The 12,030-nt window shown below is 41.3% G+C and overlaps 1 long non-coding RNA gene across 1 annotated transcript; it reads left to right on the forward strand.

The window, feature by feature from the left end:
• The first annotated feature begins 7,930 nt into the window (after positions 1 to 7,930).
• LOC127139589 (uncharacterized) lies at positions 7,931 to 11,791 on the forward strand. Its single transcript, XR_007809829.1, has 3 exons — positions 7,931 to 8,171; positions 11,003 to 11,052; positions 11,247 to 11,791. It is a non-coding gene; the product is annotated as an uncharacterized LOC127139589 (long non-coding RNA).
• The last annotated feature ends 239 nt before the right edge of the window (positions 11,792 to 12,030 follow it).

Here is a 12,030-nt window from a genome sequence, read left to right on the forward strand (position 1 = left end):
AACTGGATTGTGGGTCTGTTCAAATTGGACGTGTGTGGTGCACCATGGGCTGTGCAATGGTGAGGCTAACCCTCATAGAAGACTGGGCTACGATTAAGGTCCTGATGCCCTGGACCACCGCACCCTGCGTGCTGTTCCTAGAAGCGGAACCCAGGGGGGTCGCATACGTACCTGACCTGACCAGCACAGACCAGTTGTTAACACCGCTAGGTTTCCCCTAGCCTGGCCGATCAGGGTTGAAGTTGGGTCTCACATTTCTCCATCCTATAGGGTTAAGGTGAGTACAGGTGGGTCCCCCGTCCCACCGGGAAACTAAACACTAAAACTAAAATTAAAAAATAAAAATATAAATAAAAATAAAGCTAAACCCCAGGAAATCCCCCTCAGGAATGACCAGGACCAGCCCCGACAAGTCGTTGCCTTCCCGGACACCCCGAGGGCAGGAAGGTCCAGGGCCAGCCCCGACAGAGCGTTGCCTCCCTGGACCCCCAAGACCTCCATACTATCGCTATGACTAGCAGAACAAGAGTCCCCGAGAGTCCCCTCCAGAAGCGACCAGGACCAGCCCCGACAGAGCGTTGCCTTCCCAGTCACCTCAGAGGTAAGAAAGCCCAGGGTCAGCCCCGACCGATGCGTTGCCTCCCCGGGCCTCCCTGACTCCCATGCTATCACCCCTCTCTCTAGTTTACTACTCCCGTGCCCCATACACCGCACGACCCCTGGGAACAGTTGGTTTTGGTTTTAACAGGCAACATCCAGTGTCAAAGACCCCCGGGGCTGCTTATACATACCTCTTTAAAACGTCCGCAGTTCAGTTTTGAGGGCTTTGGATTTTAGGGGGTCTTTTTGGGTCTAATCTCTCCTTGGTGTGGTCTTTCCAGGGTCAGGTTTCAGGTTTTAAGGTTGCTCAGTTATTGTATTGAATTTTATCATTGTGCAATGTTTTGGTTTCAGGGTTAATTAATGTGGTAGATTGTTTTTAGATTTTTTAGACATTGGATTAGATTAATTTTTCTGTCAAACCTTATTTTACTGTCTTACCCATGGTCCTTTTCACCTTATACTATTTTTTTAGGTTCAGAAAAACCTTACTTTAAAATGCATTTAATTGGTGTTACAATCCACCTTAGAGTGGTTTTAAATGAACTATATCATTTTCCTGAGTTTTAAGTTTTGTGGGGGGTTCTTATTTGGTTTAATTCTGTTTAATTTTCCTTGTGTATTGATTAAAATAGTTTTGGCTTTGTTCTTCTATCTAACCAATCAAATTATTACTTCCTATATCCCATGATCCTTTAGGTTTCAGTCCTTGATATTTTATTGCTTTATTCTGTGTTTATTAAGGTTGTTACCTTCTAGTTTTGGACTTAGGTGTTTCCCGATCATCTCCTTGATCCAGAAAATCATTTTCTTGAAAAGTTGATGAACTTAAAACAAGTTTTTAAAGGTATTTTTTCTGGGATGGGGGTTATGGTACACGAGTTAATGTGGTGGGCAATAGATATTAGGTTTCTAACTGGCAGTTTTTAGTTGTTTTTAATTTTTATTATAGTAAAGGGCATTTTCCTGTCCCTTGTTGGCCCTTGTGGTCTTTATCCCCCTGAAAAACACAGTATTCACTGTGGTCAGGGGGGTATATGTAAAAGAAAATCTGTAGTGATAAGGTTTTAGTGTTGTTATTTTTATTATTTTTATTATTATAATTAATACATAATAAATAATAAAATTAATATTAATATTAATATAAAACATGTAGAAGCTAATCTAGTATTTATTCTTCTCCTTTGGCTGGGTAAGAGATAAATAGGGCAAGGGCTCCATCTTCTGGTCAAAATCTAGAATTACCGTTGGTAGGTTCCTTCTAAAGTTGTGAGTGTTGTTTAGATTCATTCTCCCTTGAGTCTCAGAGGGGTGAAATGTCAAAGGTATGTTTAAGTAATAAGAAATCTAGGTTTTTAATATAATTTTTGTGTTTTTATATTTTTTATATTTTTATATTTCAGGTGATCGGGTTCCCAAAAGAAAGGGGAATTTTTTGGAGGAGAAATACAGTAAGTAAGGGTGATTGTACTGATAAACTGATCCAGATGAATTAAGTTGTCTAGGGAGAGAGAGGGACAGAGAGAGAGAGAGAGAGAGAGAGAGAGAGAGAGCGAGAGAGAGAGAGAGAGAGAAAAAAAGAGAAAAAGAGGAAGGGGGTAGGAACAGGTATAAGCTGTGGGATCGTCACAGCACTAAGGCTGATTTTACGCTTCACCACAGCCCAGCCGGATTAGGCTTAACCTGTTTCCCCCTGCCCCCCCAAAGGGAATCCAAGATCCCCCCAGGGGAGGGAAGGGAGAGAAGAGCAGAGGTAGATGTTAGGATAGAGTAGATGTTAGAATAAGGGGCACTCTAAGGAGAGAGAGGGACAGAGAGAGAGAGAGAGAGAGAGAGAGAGAGAGAGAGAAAAAGAAAAAGAAAGAGGACGGGAGTAGGAACAGGTACAAGCTGTGGGATCGTCACAGCGCTAAGGCTGATCTTACGCTTCACCACAGCCCCGCCGGACTAGGCTTAACCTGTTTCTCCCTGCCCCCCCAAAAAAAAGGGAATCAAAGATCCCCCCAGGGGAAGGAAGGGAGAGGAAAGCAAAGGTAGATGTTAGAACAGAGTAGATGTTAGAATAAGGGGCACTTGTGTCTCTAGGGAACCCGGACTGTCCGATGGCACAGGCGGGTTAGGGTTAGTAGAATATCTCTTTGATCCTCCCCGTTTGGTCCGCCGACTCAACGGTTTGGTGTAGAGGGTCAAAGGAAATGCACGGGCCGACGCATATCGCTACTAGGCTCCCCGTACAATGTGCCCCATCCACAACAGCAGTTCTTTTTTTATATATAGTCCCGTAGGTTAGGGTTAGGTTTATATAGGTTTATATTTTGTTCCTCTTTCTAGGGTTTAGGTCTTTTCCCATCTACAACAGTAGTTCTATTTTTAATCCCGTAGGTTAGGGTTAGGTTTTGGAGTATATTTTGTTCCTCTCTCTAGGGTTTAGGGTTCTGGATCAGAATTAATACAAAGTATGATTAACCTTCTGGTTGTTTTTAGATTGTATTTTAAAGGTTAAGATTGAGGTCTCATTAGGTTAAATTAAGGGGTTTGTCAAATGGAATGAGGTCCCAGTTAGGGTTAGGGGTAGGATAAATAAGGTTAGGTTGAGGTCTCATAAGGGTATATTAAGGGGTTTATAAATGGTATGAGGTCCCAGTTAGGGTTAGGGGTAGGATATAAAAAGACTAAAGTTAGGGTTAGGGTTTTGGGTTAGGGTTAGGGCAAGAGATGGGGAAGGTTAGGGTTAGGGCCAGAGATGGGAGAGGTTAGGGTTAGGGTTAGGGAAGAGAAAGGGTTAGGGTTAGGGCCTGAGGTGGGGGAGGTTAGGGTTAGGATAAGGAAATGGGAGAGGTTAGGGTCAGGGTTGAACAAGAAAGAAAGAAGGGTTAAGGTTAGGCAAGGGAAGAGAATTAGGGTTGGAGTCAGAGAGGGTTAGGGTTAGGGCATAAGATGGGAGAGGTTAGGGAAGGTTAGGGTTAGGCAAAAGAAGAGGGTTAGGGTTAGGGTTAGGGCAAGCTGTGAGAGAGGTTAGGGTTAGGATAAGGAGATAGGAGAGGAAGGTTAGGGTTAGGGTTAGGGGTTAGGGTTAGGGTTAGGGTTAGAGTCAGAGAGGGTTAGGGTTAGGGCATAAGATGGGAGAGGTTAGGGAAGGTTAGGGTTAGGCAAAAGAAGAGGGTTAGGGTTAGGGTTAGGGCAAGCTGTGAGAGAGGTTAGGGTTAGGATAAGGAGATAGGAGAGGAAGGTTAGGGTTAGGGTTAGGGTTAGAGTCAGAGAGGGTTAGGGTTAGGGTTAGGGGTTAGGGTTAGGGTTAGGGTTAGAGTCAAAGAGGGTTAGGGTTAGGGCATAAGATGGGAGAGGTTAGGGAAGGTTAGGGTTAGGCAAAAGAAGAGGGTTAGGGTTAGGGTTAGGGCAAGCTGTGAGAGGGGTTAGGGTTAGGATAAGGAGATAGGAGAGGAAGGTTAGGGTTAGGGTTAGGGTTAGAGTCAGAGAGGGTTAGGGTTAGGGCATAAGATGGGAGAGGTTAGGGTTAGGGTTAGGTTTAGGGTTAGAGAGGGTTAGGGTTAGGGCAAGATGTGGGAGAGGTTAGGGTTAGGGTATAGGAAAGGGTTAGGGTTGGACAATGAAGGAAGGGAGAGTTAAGGTTAGGTAAGAAAGGAGAAAGGAGTTAGGGATAAGCAAAAGAAACCGAAGGAAAAGAGAGAGAGAGAAAAAAAAGGGGTTGGGGTTTGGGCATATGATGAGAGAGGTTAGGGTTAGGAGAGTTAGGGTTAGGGTTAGGGAGGGTTAGGGTTAGGGCAAGGGTTAGGGTTAGGGGTTAGGGTTAGGGTTAGGGTTAGGGGTTAGGGTTAGGGTTAGGGTTGGACAATGAAGGAAGGGAGAGTTAAGGTTAGGTAAGAAAGGAGAAAGGAGTTAGGGATAAGCAAAAGAAACCAAAGGAGAAAGAGAGAGAGAGAGAGAGAGAGAAGAGGGTTAGGGTTAGGGCAAGATGTGGGAGAGGTTAGGGTTAGGGTTGGACAGTGGAGGAAGGTAGAGGTAAGGTTAGGTAAGAAAGGAGAAGGAAAAGAAACCTAAGGGGAGAGAGAGAGAGAGAGAGAGAGAGAGAGAAAAAAAGGGGGGTTTTAGTTTTTTTAGGAAGCCTACGCTATTTTCAATCAGATTATATAGGAAGTTCCTATATAATTCTTTTATTGTTACTTAAAATGATTGTAATTGTTTGGATTTAGGTTCCATATTTTTTGTTTTATAGTAACTGACTTACTATTTTTTCTTTTTTTGTCTTTCTATTTTTATAGAATTCTTTCAGAGGATTTTCCTTGGACATCTGAAGCCTTGATTGACCCTGGTATGTTTTGTCATATTTTGTGTTTATTTATATACAGTATTTTTATAAACACACCACCTATCTCAAGGTAACAGATAGTTTTGTAATAATTATTATTTTTTTGGTAATAAAGAGTAATTAGATAGGGTTGGGTTTGAATTAATTGTTACTAAAGATCAAGGTTTTAGGTTCTCTTTTGAATTTTTGATCTTTTAGGAACACATCATCAGTAGTGGACCTCGGGATCCTTGAGTGTTTCGGCCATTATCACTAGACACTCTCACCCGAGGGAGGCCCCGCCGGGATTGATCACTTCCCGGGGTGTGTTCCTTAATTAGTAGGTTTTAATATTAAAATCTACTTTTTTGCTTCTTTTTGTCTTTTTTTCTTTTGTCCTTAAGACTTGTTCAATGATTTTAGTGTTATATTGGTTTTCTTTAAATCTAAAGGTTTGGATTAGAGTTGTTTATTGTCATTTTGTTGTTGTTATCCTCCTTTGTTGTTATTATTATTATTATTGTTAGTATTATTAAAAGAAAGGGAGGGAAGGGGGCTTTTTTTGTTTTGCTTGAGTCTTCCTCTTGTTGTTAAGTAACAGAGATTTTAGTTGATATTATTTTCCCTCTACAGTTCAGTTTCAGTGGTCAAGTTGGAAGTTAATTTGTAGTTTTAGTTTTCCATCAGTTTTGAGGTTTCTTCTGGGATTTTAATATTAAAATCTACTTTTTTGTTTCTTTTTGTCTTTTTTTCTTTTGTCCTTAAGACTTGTTCAATGATTTTAGTGTTATATTGGTTTTCTTTAAAGCTAAAGGTTTGGATTAGAGTTGTTTATTATCATTTTGTTGTTGTTATTTTTATGCTGTTGTTCTTCTCCTTTGTTGTTATTATAATAATTATTATTATTATTGTTAGTATTATTAAAAGGGAGGAAAGGGGCTGTTTGTATTATTTGAGTCTTCCTATTGTTGCTAAGAAATAAAGATTTTAGTTGATATTATTTTCCCTCTAGTTCAGTTTCAGTGGTCAAGTTGGAAGTTAATTTGATTTAGTTTTACATCAGTTTTGAGGTTTCTTCTGGGACTGTTTAAGGTATCACAATTTCAGGATTTATAGACAAACCCTAGGTCCCGTTGCATCCACGGCCTGGTCACCTAAGCTGGACCAGGGGATGGTAATTTTGGGGTTTATGTAAAGATTTGAAAGAGTCCAACTGGATTGTGGGTCTGTTCAAATTGGACGTGTGTGGTGCACCATGGGCTGTGCAATGGTGAGGCTAACCCTCATAGAAGACTGGGCTACGATTAAGGTCCTGATGCCCTGGACCACCGCACCCTGCGTGCTGTTCCTAGAAGCGGAACCCAGGGGGGTCGCATACGTACCTGACCTGACCAGCACAGACCAGTTGTTAACACCGCTAGGTTTCCCCTAGCCTGGCCGATCAGGGTTGAAGTTGGGTCTCACATTTCTCCATCCTATAGGGTTAAGGTGAGTACAGGTGGGGTCCCCCGTCCCACCGGGAAACTAAACACTAAAACTAAAATTAAAAAATAAAAATATAAATAAAAATAAAGCTAAACCCCAGGAAATCCCCCTCAGGAATGACCAGGACCAGCCCCGACAAGTCGTTGCCTTCCCGGACACCCCGAGGGCAGGAAGGTCCAGGGCCAGCCCGACAGAGCGTTGCCTCCCTGGACCCCCAAGACCTCCATACTATCGCTATGACTAGCAGAACAAGAGTCCCCGAGAGTCCCCTCCAGAAGCGACCAGGACCAGCCCCGACAGAGCGTTGCCTTCCCAGTCACCTCAGAGGTAAGAAAGCCCAGGGTCAGCCCCGACCGAGCGTTGCCTCCCCGGGCCTCCCTGACTCCCATGCTATCACCCCTCTCTCTAGTTTACTACTCCCGTGCCCCATACACCGCACGACCCCGGGAACAGTTGGTTTTGGTTTTAACAGGCAACATCCAGTGTCAAAGACCCCGGGGCTGCTTATACATACCTCTTTAAAACGTCCGCAGTTCAGTTTTGAGGGCTTTGGATTTTAGGGGGTCTTTTTGGGTCTAATCTCTCCTTGGTGTGGTCTTTCCAGGGTCAGGTTTCAGGTTTTAAGGTTGCTCAGTTATTGTATTGAATTTTATCATTGTGCAATGTTTTGGTTTCAGGGTTAATTAATGTTGGTAGATTGTTTTTAGATTTTTTAGACATTGGATTAGATTAATTTTTCTGTCAAACCTTATTTTACTGTCTTACCCATGGTCCTTTTCACCTTATACTATTTTTTTAGGTTCAGAAAAACCTTACTTTAAAATGCATTTAATTGGTGTTACAATCCACCTTAGAGTGGTTTTAAATGAACTATATCATTTTCCTGAGTTTTAAGTTTTGTGGGGGGTTCTTATTTGGTTTAATTCTGTTTAATTTTCCTTGTGTATTGATTAAAAATAGTTTTGGCTTTGTTCTTCTATCTAACCAATCAAATTATTACTTCCTATATCCCATGATCCTTTAGGTTTCAGTCCTTGATATTTTATTGCTTTATTCTGTGTTTATTAAGGTTGTTACCTTCTAGTTTTTGGACTTAGGTGTTTCCCGATCATCTCCTTGATCCAGAAAATCATTTTCTTGAAAAGTTGATGAACTTAAAACAAGTTTTTAAAGGTATTTTTTTCTGGGATGGGGGTTATGGTACCACGAGTTAATGTGGTGGGCAATAGATATTAGGTTTCTAACTGGCAGTTTTTAGTTGTTTTTAATTTTTATTATAGTAAAGGGCATTTTCCTGTCCCTTGTTGGCCCTTGTGGTCTTTATCCCCCTGAAAAACACAGTATTCACTGTGGTCAGGGGGGTATATGTAAAAGAAAATCTGTAGTGATAAGGTTTTAGTGTTGTTATTTTTTATTATTTTTATTATTATAATTAATACATAATAAATAATAAAATTAATATTAATATTAATATAAAACATGTAGAAGCTAATCTAGTATTTATTCTTCTCCTTTGGCTGGGTAAGAGATAAATAGGGCAAGGGCTCCATCTTCTGGTCAAAATCTAGAATTACCGTTGGTAGGTTCCTTCTAAAGTTGTGAGTGTTGTTTAGATTCATTCTCCCTTGAGTCTCAGAGGGGTGAAATGTCAAAGGTATGTTTAAGTAATAAGAAATCTAGGTTTTTAATATAATTTTTGTGTTTTTATATTTTTTATATTTTTATATTTCAGGTGATCGGGTTCCCAAAAGAAAGGGGAATTTTTTGGAGGAGAAATACAGTAAGTAAGGGTGATTGTACTGATAAACTGATCCAGATGAATTAAGTTGTCTAGGGAGAGAGAGGGACAGAGAGAGAGAGAGAGAGAGAGAGAGAGAGAGAGAGCGAGAGAGAGAGAGAGAGAGAAAAAAAGAGAAAAAGAGGAAGGGGGTAGGAACAGGTATAAGCTGTGGGATCGTCACAGCACTAAGGCTGATTTTACGCTTCACCACAGCCCAGCCGGATTAGGCTTAACCTGTTTCCCCCTGCCCCCCCAAAGGGAATCCAAGATCCCCCAGGGGAGGGAAGGGAGAGAAGAGCAGAGGTAGATGTTAGGATAGAGTAGATGTTAGAATAAGGGGCACTCTAAGGAGAGAGAGGGACAGAGAGAGAGAGAGAGAGAGAGAGAGAGAGAGAGAGAAAAAGAAAAAGAAAGAGGACGGGAGTAGGAACAGGTACAAGCTGTGGGATCGTCACAGCGCTAAGGCTGATCTTACGCTTCACCACAGCCCCGCCGGACTAGGCTTAACCTGTTTCTCCCTGCCCCCCCAAAAAAAAGGGAATCAAAGATCCCCCCAGGGGAAGGAAGGGAGAGGAAAGCAAAGGTAGATGTTAGAACAGAGTAGATGTTAGAATAAGGGGCACTTGTGTCTCTAGGGAACCCGGACTGTCCGATGGCACAGGCGGGTTAGGGTTAGTAGAATATCTCTTTGATCCTCCCCGTTTGGTCCGCCGACTCAACGGTTTGGTGTAGAGGGTCAAAGGAAATGCACGGGCCGACGCATATCGCTACTAGGCTCCCCGTACAATGTGCCCCATCCACAACAGCAGTTCTTTTTTTATATATAGTCCCGTAGGTTAGGGTTAGGTTTATATAGGTTTATATTTTGTTCCTCTTTCTAGGGTTTAGGTCTTTTCCCATCTACAACAGTAGTTCTATTTTTAATCCCGTAGGTTAGGGTTAGGTTTTGGAGTATATTTTGTTCCTCTCTCTAGGGTTTAGGGTTCTGGATCAGAATTAATACAAAGTATGATTAACCTTCTGGTTGTTTTTAGATTGTATTTTAAAGGTTAAGATTGAGGTCTCATTAGGTTAAATTAAGGGGTTTGTCAAATGGAATGAGGTCCCAGTTAGGGTTAGGGGTAGGATAAATAAGGTTAGGTTGAGGTCTCATAAGGGTATATTAAGGGGTTTATAAATGGTATGAGGTCCCAGTTAGGGTTAGGGGTAGGATATAAAAAGACTAAAGTTAGGGTTAGGGTTTTGGGTTAGGGTTAGGGCAAGAGATGGGGAAGGTTAGGGTTAGGGCCAGAGATGGGAGAGGTTAGGGTTAGGGTTAGGGAAGAGAAAGGGTTAGGGTTAGGGCCTGAGGTGGGGGAGGTTAGGGTTAGGATAAGGAAATGGGAGAGGTTAGGGTCAGGGTTGAACAAGAAAGAAAGAAGGGTTAAGGTTAGGCAAGGGAAGAGAATTAGGGTTGGAGTCAGAGAGGGTTAGGGTTAGGGCATAAGATGGGAGAGGTTAGGGAAGGTTAGGGTTAGGCAAAAGAAGAGGGTTAGGGTTAGGGTTAGGGCAAGCTGTGAGAGAGGTTAGGGTTAGGATAAGGAGATAGGAGAGGAAGGTTAGGGTTAGGGTTAGGGGTTAGGGTTAGGGTTAGGGTTAGAGTCAGAGAGGGTTAGGGTTAGGGCATAAGATGGGAGAGGTTAGGGAAGGTTAGGGTTAGGCAAAAGAAGAGGGTTAGGGTTAGGGTTAGGGCAAGCTGTGAGAGAGGTTAGGGTTAGGATAAGGAGATAGGAGAGGAAGGTTAGGGTTAGGGTTAGGGTTAGAGTCAGAGAGGGTTAGGGTTAGGGTTAGGGGTTAGGGTTAGGGTTAGGGTTAGAGTCAAAGAGGGTTAGGGTTAGGGCATAAGATGGGAGAGGTTAGGGAAGGTTAGGGTTAGGCAAAAGAAGAGGGTTAGGGTTAGGGTTAGGGCAAGCTGTGAGAGGGGTTAGGGTTAGGATAAGGAGATAGGAGAGGAAGGTTAGGGTTAGGGTTAGGGTTAGAGTCAGAGAGGGTTAGGGTTAGGGCATAAGATGGGAGAGGTTAGGGTTAGGGTTAGGTTTAGGGTTAGAGAGGGTTAGGGTTAGGGCAAGATGTGGGAGAGGTTAGGGTTAGGGTATAGGAAAGGGTTAGGGTTGGACAATGAAGGAAGGGAGAGTTAAGGTTAGGTAAGAAAGGAGAAAGGAGTTAGGGATAAGCAAAAGAAACCGAAGGAAAAGAGAGAGAGAGAAAAAAAAGGGGTTGGGGTTTGGGCATATGATGAGAGAGGTTAGGGTTAGGAGAGTTAGGGTTAGGGTTAGGGAGGGTTAGGGTTAGGGCAAGGGTTAGGGTTAGGGGTTAGGGTTAGGGTTAGGGTTAGGGGTTAGGGTTAGGGTTAGGGTTGGACAATGAAGGAAGGGAGAGTTAAGGTTAGGTAAGAAAGGAGAAAGGAGTTAGGGATAAGCAAAAGAAACCAAAGGAGAAAGAGAGAGAGAGAGAGAGAGAGAAGAGGGTTAGGGTTAGGGCAAGATGTGGGAGAGGTTAGGGTTAGGGTTGGACAGTGGAGGAAGGTAGAGGTAAGGTTAGGTAAGAAAGGAGAAGGAAAAGAAACCTAAGGGGAGAGAGAGAGAGAGAGAGAGAGAGAGAGAAAAAAAGGGGGGTTTTAGTTTTTTTAGGAAGCCTACGCTATTTTCAATCAGATTATATAGGAAGTTCCTATATAATTCTTTTATTGTTACTTAAAATGATTGTAATTGTTTGGATTTAGGTTCCATATTTTTTGTTTTATAGTAACTGACTTACTATTTTTTTCTTTTTTTGTCTTTCTATTTTTATAGAATTCTTTCAGAGGATTTTCCTTGGACATCTGAAGCCTTGATTGACCCTGGTATGTTTTGTCATATTTTGTGTTTATTTATATACAGTATTTTTATAAACACACCACCTATCTCAAGGTAACAGATAGTTTTGTAATAATTATTATTTTTTGGTAATAAAGAGTAATTAGATAGGGTTGGGTTTGAATTAATTGTTACTAAAGATCAAGGTTTTAGGTTCTCTTTTGAATTTTTGATCTTTTAGGAACACATCATCAGTAGTGGACCTCGGGATCCTTGAGTGTTTCGGCCATTATCACTAGACACTCTCACCCGAGGGAGGCCCCGCCGGGATTGATCACTTCCCGGGGTGTGTTCCTTAATTAGTAGGTTTTAATATTAAAATCTACTTTTTTGCTTCTTTTTGTCTTTTTTTCTTTTGTCCTTAAGACTTGTTCAATGATTTTAGTGTTATATTGGTTTTCTTTAAATCTAAAGGTTTGGATTAGAGTTGTTTATTGTCATTTTGTTGTTGTTATCCTCCTTTGTTGTTATTATTATTATTATTGTTAGTATTATTAAAAGAAAGGGAGGGAAGGGGGCTTTTTTTGTTTTGCTTGAGTCTTCCTCTTGTTGTTAAGTAACAGAGATTTTAGTTGATATTATTTTCCCTCTACAGTTCAGTTTCAGTGGTCAAGTTGGAAGTTAATTTGTAGTTTTAGTTTTCCATCAGTTTTGAGGTTTCTTCTGGGATTTTAATATTAAAATCTACTTTTTTGTTTCTTTTTGTCTTTTTTTTCTTTTGTCCTTAAGACTTGTTCAATGATTTTAGTGTTATATTGGTTTTCTTTAAAGCTAAAGGTTTGGATTAGAGTTGTTTATTATCATTTTGTTGTTGTTATTTTTATGCTGTTGTTCTTCTCCTTTGTTGTTATTATAATAATTATTATTATTATTGTTAGTATTATTAAAAGGGAGGAAAGGGGCTGTTTGTATTATTTGAGTCTTCCTATTGTTGCTAAGAAATAAAGATTTTAGTTGATATTATT

Source organism: Lates calcarifer, unplaced genomic scaffold (assembly GCF_001640805.2).
Source record: "Lates calcarifer isolate ASB-BC8 unplaced genomic scaffold, TLL_Latcal_v3 _unitig_1711_quiver_2849, whole genome shotgun sequence".
In the NCBI taxonomy this organism is placed as follows: Eukaryota; Metazoa; Chordata; class Actinopteri; family Centropomidae; genus Lates; species Lates calcarifer.